Below are 13,293 nucleotides of genomic sequence, written 5' to 3' on the forward strand. Positions count from 1 at the left end.
TAACAGTATACAAAGATGCATCCACTAAGTCTCAAAAAGTAAACAAAATTTACAAGTGTTAGGAAGTTCCTGAAACTAATAAGATCCACAAGGCCCTCTCCACGTTTTTATTAGTAGTAACCGTTGTTGGACAAAATAGACTATTCTATAAGCTGATCTCCCTGCAAGACGTTCAAGGAGCTGCAGGAAGGCAGGCTTCTGTGAGTTTTCACCTGTGCTGGTGAGGCATTTTAATCCATGCAGCTGCCTCTGGGCTATCCACGCTCCTCCAAGTAGCCCCTCACCCCTACTTCTGTAGGGAACCCCAATAGACTTACAGGTTCCCTAGGCTAGCCTAGGGTACAATTGTTTCTTTGGTCTGTGCATGTCTTGTTCATGTCTCCCTAGGAAAAGTCACACACAGAGACTATTAATGAAACATGATAGCTTAACATGAGCGAAGCCATCACTCTCAGCTTTGTAACTGGACAAAAAACATAATATAGTAGACAATATTTTGAAGTATCTTTTAAGATTCCTCTACCACCCTCCATCTCTCCATTTTTTTAAAACTTTTTCTGTATCTGGGAAGCTGGGTTATTCTTTGTTTCCTTGAAGAAACCCAAGATTCTGTAGAATCTAGGAGTTTAGAGGGTTGCAATTCTTGGCTTCTGAGTTTCTAAAGCTTGTCCGTTAGGGATGGAAGCAAACATAATAGGTTAACCTTGCCTCGTTGGGCCAGACAAATTGTAGCGCTGGCCTATAAGTTTTGGAATGATCTCCCTTACCTTAGGGGTGTGGTGTGAGCAACCCAGAAGTAGGTGGCAACAGGACCAGGATGTGTGTGCAGAGTGTCAGACAGAATGCCAAGGGTTGGGTGTGGGGGGTTGTCTGTGGTAGGAGCCAGGTGATTCAGAACAAGGCTTCCATCCTGAGGCCAAACTAAGATTTGGGGCAGGAGTAGGGCTAGTAGAGCCCATGGGAAAAGGAAGAAGAGGGTGATTATTATGGGAAGTTGGGAAAGAGCCAGCCAAGGTCCCCTGGAGGAGGATGGCAATACAAGTTGAAATGGGCTTAGGTTAAGTTTTTGCCACTAAGCCAAATGGGGTTTTGAAATAGCGTTAATCTCCCAGAGCTGGTGGAATGGTCCAGCAGGTATAGGTGCTTGCCACCAAGCCTGGGGACCTGAGGACGCATATGGTGGAAGGGCACTACTGACTCCTGAAAGTTGTTCCCCGACTCCACAAGTGTGCCGTGACGTGTGCAGGCATGCAAGCATACACAGATGCACACACTAAATATAATAGAGAATTAAAAAAATCAACTAAGCTCATAAAGTTATTGGTTTATATAGTGATAGATACGACATCCTCTCTCTCTGCTTGAGGACAGTTTTATTAGATTTTAAATGAAAAATCCCAGTGCAGGCAAGCTGTAAATCTTCAAAACCTAGAGGAGGAGGAGAATAGAGAGAGAGAAAAAAAAGCTAAGCCGTTTGAGTAAAGTTGGGGTGGAGGTCAGCTGGCGGTGGCAAGCAGTCACGGGGCAGGGATGGATGGGGCTTTAGACAAAGAGCAGGGGAGCGCAAAGTATCAGAAAAATCATACTTACAACTGGCCAGCATCCAGAAGAGACAGAAAAAGTAAAAGTTTCAGCTTTCTGACTCAGAACCTTGTGGTGGCTTTGGGGACTGCCCAGTCTGTTCAGACATCACCCCAAGGGGTGCAGAGCCCACAGAGCAAAGGTCACTCAGCTAGTCACATCATAGGCCACAGTCAGCTGAAAGATGTCTCTCACCTTATACAAGGCAGTTTCCCTGAGAGGACTAGAGGGTTGGTTTGGGGACAATATATTGATAGAGACTTCACCTCAACCGAGTTGGAGAAAAGGTTCCTTGATGCCTGACTCTAAGACTCCCGATAGACACCCAAATCCATGGATACTCCTTTCTCTTGCATAAAATGGTGTGATGTTCACTTTAAATAATCTCTGGAGTTCTTATAACTTAATCCTATATATTACTTCATTCCAGGGATTCATCATAAACACTTAGTATGCCAAATTCTTTTGTAGAACCATTTTTTTTGAAGGAGGGTTTCAAGGCAGGGTTTCCCTGTGGCTTTGGAAGCTGTCCTGGAACTAGCTCTTGTAGACCAGGCTGGCTTCGAACTCACAGAGATTTGCCTGCCTCTGCCTCTCGAGTGCCCTGCATCAGAAACCTTTTAAGCTAGGATTTTACTGCACAGCTCCTGCTGACCTGGAACTTGCTATGACCAGGCTAATGTCAAACTCAGAGATCTGCCCGCCTCTCCCTCCCAAGTGTGACACCACACCCAACAACCTTTTGTGCATCTTGCATTTTTCCAATTTTGAACTTGGAGTGCAGAATTTGTAGATGTGAGCAGGGCTGGAGGCCGGGGGTAGGTGGCTCACACCTATAATGCCAGCACTTGGCAGGTAGAGGCAGGAGTACCAGAAGTTCAGGACCATCCACTGCCACACTGAGCTCAAGGCCAGCCCGGGCAAAGCTTCTTGAGTTTATCATTTGCCTTGGACATAAAACACTCAGCAGTTTCAGGTGAGGGACAAGGAAGAGTGATATCAATATGACAAAGTGTCTGTCTCAAAAATATGCAGCAAGAGCATGGATGGGAGGGGTGGCATATATAATAAGGCTTTGAGAAAAGGAACAGATTAGAACTCAGAACATGGACACCATGGATGGAATGGAAAGTTTCAGCAATAACTTCCACACAAAGAAAGACGTAGAGATGGACAGCCACTGCAGTGTCTGGGCAGGAGCTGACATAACTGGGCGACCATTGCATTATCCAGGCAGGAATTGGTGTAAGTGGCTGAAACACGGGTCTATCCTGAGGCAGTGCAAGGCTCTTTGTGAATTCAGGCTGCTTCTCCAGGCCCTGTCTTCCTCCCGTTAATTTTTTTCAGGGGCTGTCTGTCTTTATCCTCCCTTGTTCAGAGCCCTTCTAATCTATTTTCCACACTGTCCTTCTCACAGACACAATTTGATTTCCGGGTTGCTAGCAGGCTTCTCTCTGGCTTTGATTTATGCGCCGTTTGCTGAGCCCCGTGTCTGTGCTGGAGGACGTGTCTTTGCTTCCTTTAACATTGCCTTTAAAGACCCACAGGTGCTTGGAGACCGCTGCAGAAGCCGTGCCGAATAAAAAGAATTCTAGGGAGCCGGGTGTCTCGGGTTTGATGTCGGCATGAAGGGAGATTTAGGCCTCTTCGGGGTGCAGAGAAAGCAAAGGAAAGCAGGGCAGAGTTCTGGTTTTGGAGTGATATTTGAACTTTCTAATAATTGTCTCAGATCTCTTATGAAGAATGGGATGACGTGGTCAGAGGCACAAGAGCAACGTGTAGGTCAGAACTTAGCTCCAGTGATGATCTCTCTGGCACGGGCAGCCTCTGCCTCTCTGACCCGGTGTCTGTCTCCCCATCTCCCAGGCCGGTGGGAGAGTCTAGCGCTTTTCAGCCAGAAAGCTTCCGATGTTCAAGATTCCCTATATCCAAACATGCTTCTCAGTCCCCCGACAGTATTATTTTATACTTTATTTATAACCCAGCAGCCATCACACAAATGCCTTTTGCAAGCTTCAATTCCTTTATAAGGACCCATGCCTCAAGTTGAGTGAAAGTTAACAAAGAGACCAGGTGAGGGGAAATGCATATGGGTGAAATTGACTCTTAGTCCAGATCATTTTCTGTCTGATTGGCTTTTTTTTGAGACAGGGTCTCTGCATATCCTTGGCTGACCTGGAGCTCACGAGTAGAACACACAGATGTTAAACTCACTGAGACCACCTGCCCTGCTTCCTGGGTGCTGGGGTTAAAGGTGTGCTCAGTGCACCCAGTTTATAACACAAGTTCTGGAGTTTGCTCATTTGTGTTAGCTATAATGCACTCAACACCTTCAGGTGAGAGGTGTGGAAGACTGTTATAAATATAACAAATGTGTCTTCACAGCATCGTACTTGCAGATCTCCGGGAGTCAGGCCCTTTCTAGTGCGTTCTGTGGTGCATAGTACATCTGTTCCCAGACACTATTTCTAACCTGTGGGGAGGTCAAGCTGTTAGCCACTCCCTATGGTGCTAAAATCCATGTTCAATGCCAAGGCTTATAAAATAATGGGGACTAGAATCAGTTCCCCTCTACTGTACCCTGCCTTCTCCCTCCTCTGCCCCTACTCCCCATTTACACCAACACCCTTCTCCCACTTCCTCCCCTCCAGCTTTATTAGGATAATTGACAAATAAAATTTATACATATATGGTCTAGGATATATGGGGTGATCTGTGTGGGTTATCTTTCTATCTATCTATCTATCTATCTATCTATCTATCTATTAAATATGGTCTCATCTAGCCTAGATTTAGCCTTGAATTTGTAACTTAGCTGAGGCTGGACTTGAACTCCTGAACCTATACGCCTGACCTCCCACATACTGACAAGTGTGTTTTTCATTTTTTTCCAGGTATTTTGAGACAGGGTCTCACTATGTAACCATAGTTGGTCTGGAAGCCACTATACAGACCAGGCTTAAGCTTGCACTGATTCTCCTGCCTCTGTCTCTTGAGTGCTAGAATTATGGGTCTGCACCACCAGGCTAGGATTGTGAATCGGGGATTCAGTTCTGTAGCTCAGGATGTCCCTATTCTGTCAATTCCTCTACCTCCTCAGTACAGAGATTACAGGTATTCACCACCATACCCAGTCTGATATATTTTTATAATTGCATATTTATTTGTATATTTCTGTTGTGTGACACTCTTTCTGGGGAGATTAGAACAGATATCTATTAACCCCTGATGTGGAATATTACTTTAACTATGTAAAGATGTGTTAATTTTTTATGTTACAGAATATTACTTTTACTATGTAAAGGTGTGTTACATTTGTTTATGCTGCATTTGTTTAATGATGTAAAGACATGTTGCTTTGCCTGCCTAAGGCACCTGATTGATCTAATAAAAAACTGAGTGACCAATAACAAGGTGGGGTTGGTGGGCAGAAAGAGTAAGTAGGAGGAGGAATCTAGGCTCTGGAAGAGAGAATGAGGGAGATGCCTGGGGTCAGCCAGCCAGGCAGCTGCCAGCCCCCAGACACAGAAGAAGCAAGAAGGGTAGGACATACAAAATGAAAGAAAGGTAAAAAGCTCTGAGGCAAAATGTAGATGAAGAGAAACAGGTTGAAATAAGTTATAAGAGCTAGTGGGATAAAAAGATAAGGCTAAGCATTCCTAATTAATATTAAGTCTCTGTGTCATGCTTTAGGGGCTGGTGGTCTGAGAAAGCCTACTATACACCTCAGAAAGGGAACCAGTGACAGATCAAAGTAATGATATCACCAAAGTCCAACTAAGTAAATCAATGTGTTTATCAAGGTTACTTATAGGAGTTTAAGTGAAGGGTTACTTACAGGAGAATGCATTGAAGGCCTACCCACTATCCCAGCATGAGTGATGGCTCATAAGAGCTAGATTCCTGGAGCTCACTGCACAACTTGTAGGCACCTTGACATGTTAGAGAATCTCTTCCATGAAACTCAACTGGTCTGAGTTTCCTCAGCAGCCCTTACTGATTATATTATCTTGAAGTGGGGTAGGAAACCTTGTGTATTTGGTTTTAGGGACTTCCTGAGACATGTGAATTGTTACTTTCTGAATCCTAGCAGCCTGTCTTTAACACTTCCTGGGTCTTTTTGTTTGTTTGTTTTTCAAGACAGGGTTTCTATGTGTATCCCTGGTGGTCCTGGAATTCACTCTAGACCAGCCTAACCTTGAACTCAGAGATCTGCCAGTCTCTGCCTCCAGAGTGTCGGGATTAAAGGTGTGTGCCAACACTGCCCAGCTTCACTTCCTGAATCTAAATGAACTTTCCTCCTGGATGGGGTGTTTCATTTTGAAGGAAATTGCTATACAACTCAGTGTGGCTATGCATATGCCCGTATGTGTGCATGCATGTGTGATCGTGTGTGTGTGTGTGTGTGTGTGTGTGTGTGTGTGTGTATGTGTGTATGTAGGTCAGAGGACTACTTGGGAGAATCCATTATCTTCTTTTATCATATGGGCCTTGGGAGCAAAATTCAGGCCACTGGGCTTGGTGCTAAGCACTGTTACCTACCAAACAATCTCACTGGCCCCCCCAGCCTGGTATGTCTGATATCTGTATATGTGAAATGATCATGATAATCAATCTCATTAGCATATCCATCACCTCATAGAATTTTCTCTATATTATCAGGATGCTTAGCAAATCTATTCCCTCAGCAAACCTTAAATGTACAATCCAGTGTTACTAAATCTTGCTTTTCATTAGGCCTCTCAAACCTATTTTTCCTGCGAAGGTGGAATTTTATTACCCGTTTGACCACCATTTCCTCAATTCCTTACCCCTAACTCCTGGAAACAACCCTTCTACTCTCTGCTTGTAAAAGTTTGATTTCTGCCGGGCATTGGTGGCACACGCCTTTAATCCCAGCACTCGGGAGGCATAGGCAGGCGGATTTCTGTGAGTTCGAGGCCAGCCTGGTCTACAGAGCAAGTTCCAGCACAGCCTCCAACACAATACAGAGAAACCCTGTCTCGAAAAACCAAAACAACAACAACAAAAGATTAATTCCCATTTATGGCATGGAACTCCTGGTCCTCCCTCTTCCACCTGGTAAATGCTGGTGTTACAGATGTGAGCTGCCACAGCTGGCTCTGTCGTGTTTTGCAGTTTTTTCTCTCCATGTCTGCTCTTCCCTACGATACTAGGTTGTCTTGAGGGCAAGCTCCATACCCTAACCGCTCCCGTACCTGCTACCCTGATGCTTTAGATGTAGCAGTTGTGCAGATAGAGGAGAGGGAATCAAAGCTGAGGGACAGTTCTCTCCAAAGACACATGGTGGCGGCCTACTCAAGCAGAGCTGCACAGATGGGGTCAGACACATTCCGTTTCTCAGCAAGCTTGAAGATAACGGCGACTCTTTTGAATGCTGCCTCGCTGGTTATATCAAGCAGCTATGGATGATGGGAAGGGAAATATAAAAGACAGCTTAATGAGCAAAACAAGACACTATCTGCAGAGAGACAAACACCCGCTTACTCTGAACAAGGGGCCCTGCCACCCCAGCTAAGGACACGACAGAGATTGTGGGCCTTCAGAGCAGAAAGGCTGCAACCTGTGTGCTGGAAGGAAGATGCTTTACAGAATTTCCCTCTTCCCATGGGAAATTATTTGTTTATGTGACAGATCTCAAGTACCCAGGCTGGCCTGGGCCTCCCCTATGCAGTGGAGGATAACCTTGACCCTGTCAGGGACTCTACCAAAGTGCTGAGATGGCATGCACCACACTACCCGGTATTATTTGGTGTCAGGAAGCAGAGTCAGAGCCTCATGAATGCTAGGCAAATGCTCTACCATGGAGCTCTGCCCTAACTGTGGATTCCTTCCTTTGTGAGTGGTGGGACATTGTGCAGAAAATGAGCTGTGATTGCTCTGTTGCCTGGGCTAAGTTAATACTTTTTTCATGTTATTTTTCTAAGTGTACAAAGCATTAAATACAGTAGATACCAGAGTGTGTGTCCTGGAGTAACCGCCTGGCCCCTACATGCCTGTCTGTCCTACTCTTGCTTCCTTGATTTTGCCTTTAAATGGTGTCTCATGTATCTCAGGCTTGCTTTGAACTTGAGGTGTATCAGGGATGACCTTGAACTTCTCATCCTTCTGCCTGTATTTCCTAAGTGCTGGTCTCTTCTAACCCTGTACCACCACACCTGGTTTATATAGTGTTGAGGGTATTGGAACCCAGAGCTTCATGAATGCTAGGGAAGTACTCTCCCAACTGAGCCACAACCCCAGCCCTACTATAAGACTCTTATAGTTTACCTTTTTTTTTTATTAAACCAGATTGTATATTGAATAAGCTGAAAAAACCAACAGAATTCAAAGTTGTATCGGGAATGCAAGTTAAAGTGTGGTTGAAAGCAGCTTACAAATTCAAGCCATTCTTGCCATCATGGTGAGACACTGCCTCAAAATAACTAAATGAATAAATAAAGCTTTCAAAGCTAACATATAAACTTCTGCTTGCCTTTCTCTACCCAAATGCTTTGTGCTGGTGTATATGTCTCATAGACTCCACCCCAAACCCTCTCTTTCTTTGTGCCTAGTTATATAGTTGTATACATTTTGAGTGCTGGGCTCTTAGGGACCTTAAGCTTTTGTTGTGAACTGGTACCCAGTGACTGTGGTTTGCAAGGTTGGCTGTGGAATAGGAGAAGATGCTGGAGGAACAGATACAGGATGCAGAAAACCCTCACTCTGAGTATAGCCTCAGAGACAATGTTGAGAGGCTAGCCATCATTGGATCAATGCAGACGTTATCGAAATAGAAAGTCTTTGTCAACTTATGCCTACCTGGATCAGACAGCAGTGCCCATCAGATGGCTTGGTGTGATTGCAAAGGAAAGACTCACCAAATCCCCCTGCGTTTCTAGCATCTTATCTTGTAAGACATATGGCGCAGTTTGGAGATCAGAACTGATTTCCGGGGAAGAGAAGAAACCTTTGGTTGCTACTGTAGATTTACATGATTATGAAGCAGCTTTAATTGCTATGATTCTCTTCCCCATCTGGAAAACTGTCAACCTCAGGGTTAGAGAACTCACCTCTGGAGTTGTGGAAGAGAACAGATTCCTGAGTCTGATGTAATCTCACTTATATAGTGAGTTTCATCCATGTAACTTTTTTCTCAGATTGTCTTTTACTTTGTTTTTTACAAAGGACCTTCAAAAGAAACTCTTAAAACACCAATCAATCTAAATCAATTGCAAATGAGGTGCTGGTGAGATGACTCAGTAGGTAAAGGAGCTTGCCCCTAAAGCCTGAGGACCACCAAAGTTCAAGTTCCAGGACCTACATGTTGGAAGAAGAGAATCGACTTAACTTTTGAATGTTACACACACACACACACACACACACACACACACACAACACACAACACACACACACTAGATAGATGATAGGTAGACATAGAGATAGATAGATAGATAGATAGATAGATAGATAAGATGTAATTAAAAATAAAAAAGGAGGGCCTGGGGAGATGGCTCAGGGCTTTAGAGAGCACTGATTGTTCTTCCAGAGGTCTTGAGTTCAATTCCCAGTAACCGCATGGTGGCTCACAGTCATCTGTAATGAGATCTGGTGCCCTCTGCTGGTGTGCAGCCATACACGGGGGCAGACTGTCGTATGCATAATAAATAAATAAATCTTTAAAAAATATAAAGTAAAAATAAATAAATAAGGAAAACGGGGTTGAGTTTCACATTGAGAGCAACCTGATACGTCTTTCATCCCCATCCCTGAATGTCAGAGGCAATCTGGTAAAGCCTATAAGCTTTTCCCATACTTCGTAGAATTGGAAACCAGACCAAAGTGGTGTTCAAACCAATTATAGCTCATTCTTGAGAAATAGAAAGGCCTGTTTTATATTCAAGCTACCCATGTTATCTAAAGATGTACTTTTTAGATGATGAGATACTCAGAAGACAAGAGTCTCTGTTGCCAAGCCTGATGAGCTGAGTTATATCCCTGGGGCTCACATGGTGGAAAGGGAAAAGTCCTCCGACCTCCATATATGTGCCACAGTGCATGCATCCCCCAAATAAATAATGTACCAAAAATACATTCTATAGTAGGTAGCATAAGCATAGAATAACATAGTACAGTGTTTTATAGTCTCCTCTTTCCCCCTAATAAATCATAAATACTTCCATGATTCAAGACTTTTCTTACAAATAGACTTTGTATCTAATAAAATGCACCATGCTATTTCATTACATAGCTTTACCATAATTTGCTTAACCAAGCTTTCTTGGCAGACACAGTTTTAATACCATAAATAATACTGCATCAAACAACCTTCTGTAGGATTCTCTCTGTGCATCTCCGACATTCCTCTGAAGTTGAATTCCTGGGTCCAAGGCAACATCCTTCCAGGCTTCTAATATTTGCTTCCCACTTGTCTCCAGAAACCCTGCATCTCCAGCACTTAAGGAATTTTAAGGACAGGGTCATGACCTTGATTTGGGCTTAGAAATGACCTCTTGGTGTTGCTGACATTGCTCTACAAATATTGGAATACTAGCTGGCTACATTACCTTGTACGCAAGCACCCAGCCTTGTAGAGTGAACAGCTTCTCAGACATTTTGAAGACTTCCTCTATATTCGGTACTGGAGGAAATGAGCATCAATCAGAGTTCTCTAGAGAAATCCACTAATAGGAGGTGCACGCATTAAAATGCATTAAAATAGACACAGAGATTTGTTATGCGCCTTGGCTCATGTGATTAGCAGGCTGAGAAGTCCCATAGACTACAAGCTGGGAACCTAGGACATGATGGAATCTGAGGGCAGGAGAATATATAGACTAAGATGTCCCAGCTGGAGCAAGGAGATGGGGGGAGGAGGGGGGAGGAAGAGAACAAAGACCTCTTTCATTCTAATCAGACTTTCAGTGGGTAGGCTGATGCTCAGTCATTTTGAGAAAGGAAATCTTTACTGAGATCTCGTATTCAAATGCTAATACCTTCCAGAAACACCCTCATAGACACCCTCAGAGATGATATTTAATTTGAACACGTCTTGTCTTAGTCAAGTGGACGTGTATTAACAACCACAGTGGCAGAAATGGCATGGGTGCAAGTGGAGATCTCTGATCTCCACAACTTTGCTATATTAATTATCCATCCCAGAAATCACAAAGGGTGAGTAGAACACACTCTAAAGATAGACTCAGACATCGGAATGTTGCGGTTGGACTACCAACAATTGAGGAAATGGCGTTTTACAGAATGCCCATGTTAGTGTTAGGCCCTCTCAGTGACTCATTTGTAATACAGAGATGTGGTTTTCTTGTCCAAAGGATGCGTGTGGAACAGTCTCCTCTTCTTACTCCTTCACTCACGAAACAGTCCTTTTGTTTTCAGTGTTGTATTTTATTATATTATTTCAGATGTATGGATATTTTGCCTACAAATGTCTGTGCACCATGTACATGGTTGGTGCCCAAAGAGTCTAGAAGATGACCTTGGATCCCTGGAACTATAGTTACAGATGGTTGTGAGCCACCATGTGGGTTCTGGAAACCCTGGGACCGCTAAAGAGGAGTCAGTGCTCTTAACCACTTAGCCATCTCCTCAGCCTCAGTTTTCATTGTCTTTTATACAGGAAGAAACAGTATTCAACTACCTCCTACTTTGCCATAGTTTGAGTCTGAACTGTCCCCCACAGGCTCATTTTGAACTCTTTGTTCCTCAGCCATCACGGGTAGTTAGGAGACTGGAACTTATATGAGGTCAGGGCTTAGTTAGTAGAAGTCCTGTGATAGTTCGGGCCCTGGTTCTGACTACTTACTACTTCTGGGTCTGCCATGATGTAAGGAGCCTCCACCACCTGCTTCCACTGCCATGAACTCCACAATACTTTAATGGCCTGAGGTCCTCTGAAACCGTAGCCAAGATAAAGCTTTCTTCACTAGCTTTTGTTTTTCTTTCTGTCAGTACTTCGACACAATGATGCTAAAAGTAACCAATAACCACTTGATTCTTTTCTTCCAGAAACATGTTGCTTTTTCCATCTTTTATATTCAATCTGATTGCTCCCTGCCTACTGTCTTGACTCCGTTCGTCCCAACCCAATGCTTAGCGTTCTATTGCTGAGAGGAGATATCATGACCAAGGAAACTTGTAAAATGAGACATTTAAATGGGGGCTTGCTTACAGTTTCAGGGGGTGAGTCTGTTACTATCATGGCGGGAAGCATGGCAACGGGCAGGCAATGGTGCTGGAGAAGTAACGGAGATGTCCCAGTTGACATCTGCAAGCTTCAAGGAGAGAGAAAGAAGGAGACTAAGCCTGGTGTGGGCTTTTGAAACCTAATCCTTTCTAAACAGTCTCACTAACTATTCAAACATATGAACCTATGGGGGTCATTCTCACTCAAACCACAATGACTGTCAATGGTTCCTACCATTCCCAGTGTGGATGAAAAGAAGAATGAACCATCTGGGCTGATGGTCCAGCCTATCCACACGTGAGAGTAGTGAAATGAACTTTCACCGGGAAGGCCTGCACTTCTGAGTAGAAGCTTTAGGCCTGTGAGTTGTGAAGGGATGCACTGAGGTCCAGGTAGCCCAGCCCCAACCACAGCTTACTCTGAATAGCCCTATTCTCATCTGTCTTATGTACTGAGTTCTAACCAAAATTGAATGAATCCTGTGAATTTGATGCAAGCCAACTTCGAAGGCTGTTAACCCCAAAGGTATTTGAGGGTTTCTCAACATCGTGTGTTTTATCATTTTGAGTCAGCCTAAAGAATACAAAAGTTTTCCTTTCTCACAGACACTCCAGAGAGTGGAGGGGTTGTTTTGTTTTGTTTTTGATTTTGGAATAGGGTCACACTATGTAGCCTAGGTTAACCTTGAACTTGCTTCGTAACTCAGACTCACTCTCACAGTTCTACCTTAGACTCTTGTGTGCTCTGGCACTCACTACCACACCCAGATGAGAGGCTTTTTATGAATGACATAAACCTTACTATGATCCTCTATCTCTTCTTTTTCTCAGAAGTGGATCCTTCTAGGATGTGTACTCGTCGAAGGTCTGCAGACAGCATCAAAGCATCGTGTTCTAATGCAAATCCGCCCCATTTTCCAGGGCTATGCAATCAGCTCTTCTCCTGACTTGGCATTCTAGGGCATTCCCCGATCCACTTCCCCCACACATGCCTGATTTGTGGAAGAGGAAACTGGGACAGAGGGGATGAGCCACGCTGACCTCGAACAGCAAGCACCATCTGTCTGAAGGATGGCTTCCTCAGGCAGGTCCTTTCCCAGGTGCTACCCTGCCTGGGAGAAACCTCATTCTCTTTTCTCATCTCTTGGTAGCAACAGAGCCTGCTCTCTCACTTTATATTTTCTTCTCATAGGAAACCAGTCTGCCATTGTTTGACTGCTGTGCCTTGCGAAGGAGAGGTCACAGAGTGAAAGGACACATCTGCTCCATCCAAGGGGAAAGGCCATCCTTCCTGTGTGGCTGGAGAATGAGTGACAGGCATTAAGGATCGCCCTTGTGGTCCAACCCTTTCTCATTAGCTCTATTGCCCTATGTTGCTTTGGGGACGTGCATATGCCATACAAAGAGACATCCCAGAATAACCCAGATGGAACAAAGCGGTTAGTTGTGTTTCAAAGGAACACTGGCGCTTACAGCAGAGTTCATGGGTTCAGAGCCCAGACCTATTGC

This window comes from Mesocricetus auratus, unplaced genomic scaffold (genome assembly GCF_017639785.1).
Source record: "Mesocricetus auratus isolate SY011 unplaced genomic scaffold, BCM_Maur_2.0 Super-Scaffold_100013, whole genome shotgun sequence".
NCBI lineage: Eukaryota > Metazoa > Chordata > Mammalia > Rodentia > Cricetidae > Mesocricetus > Mesocricetus auratus.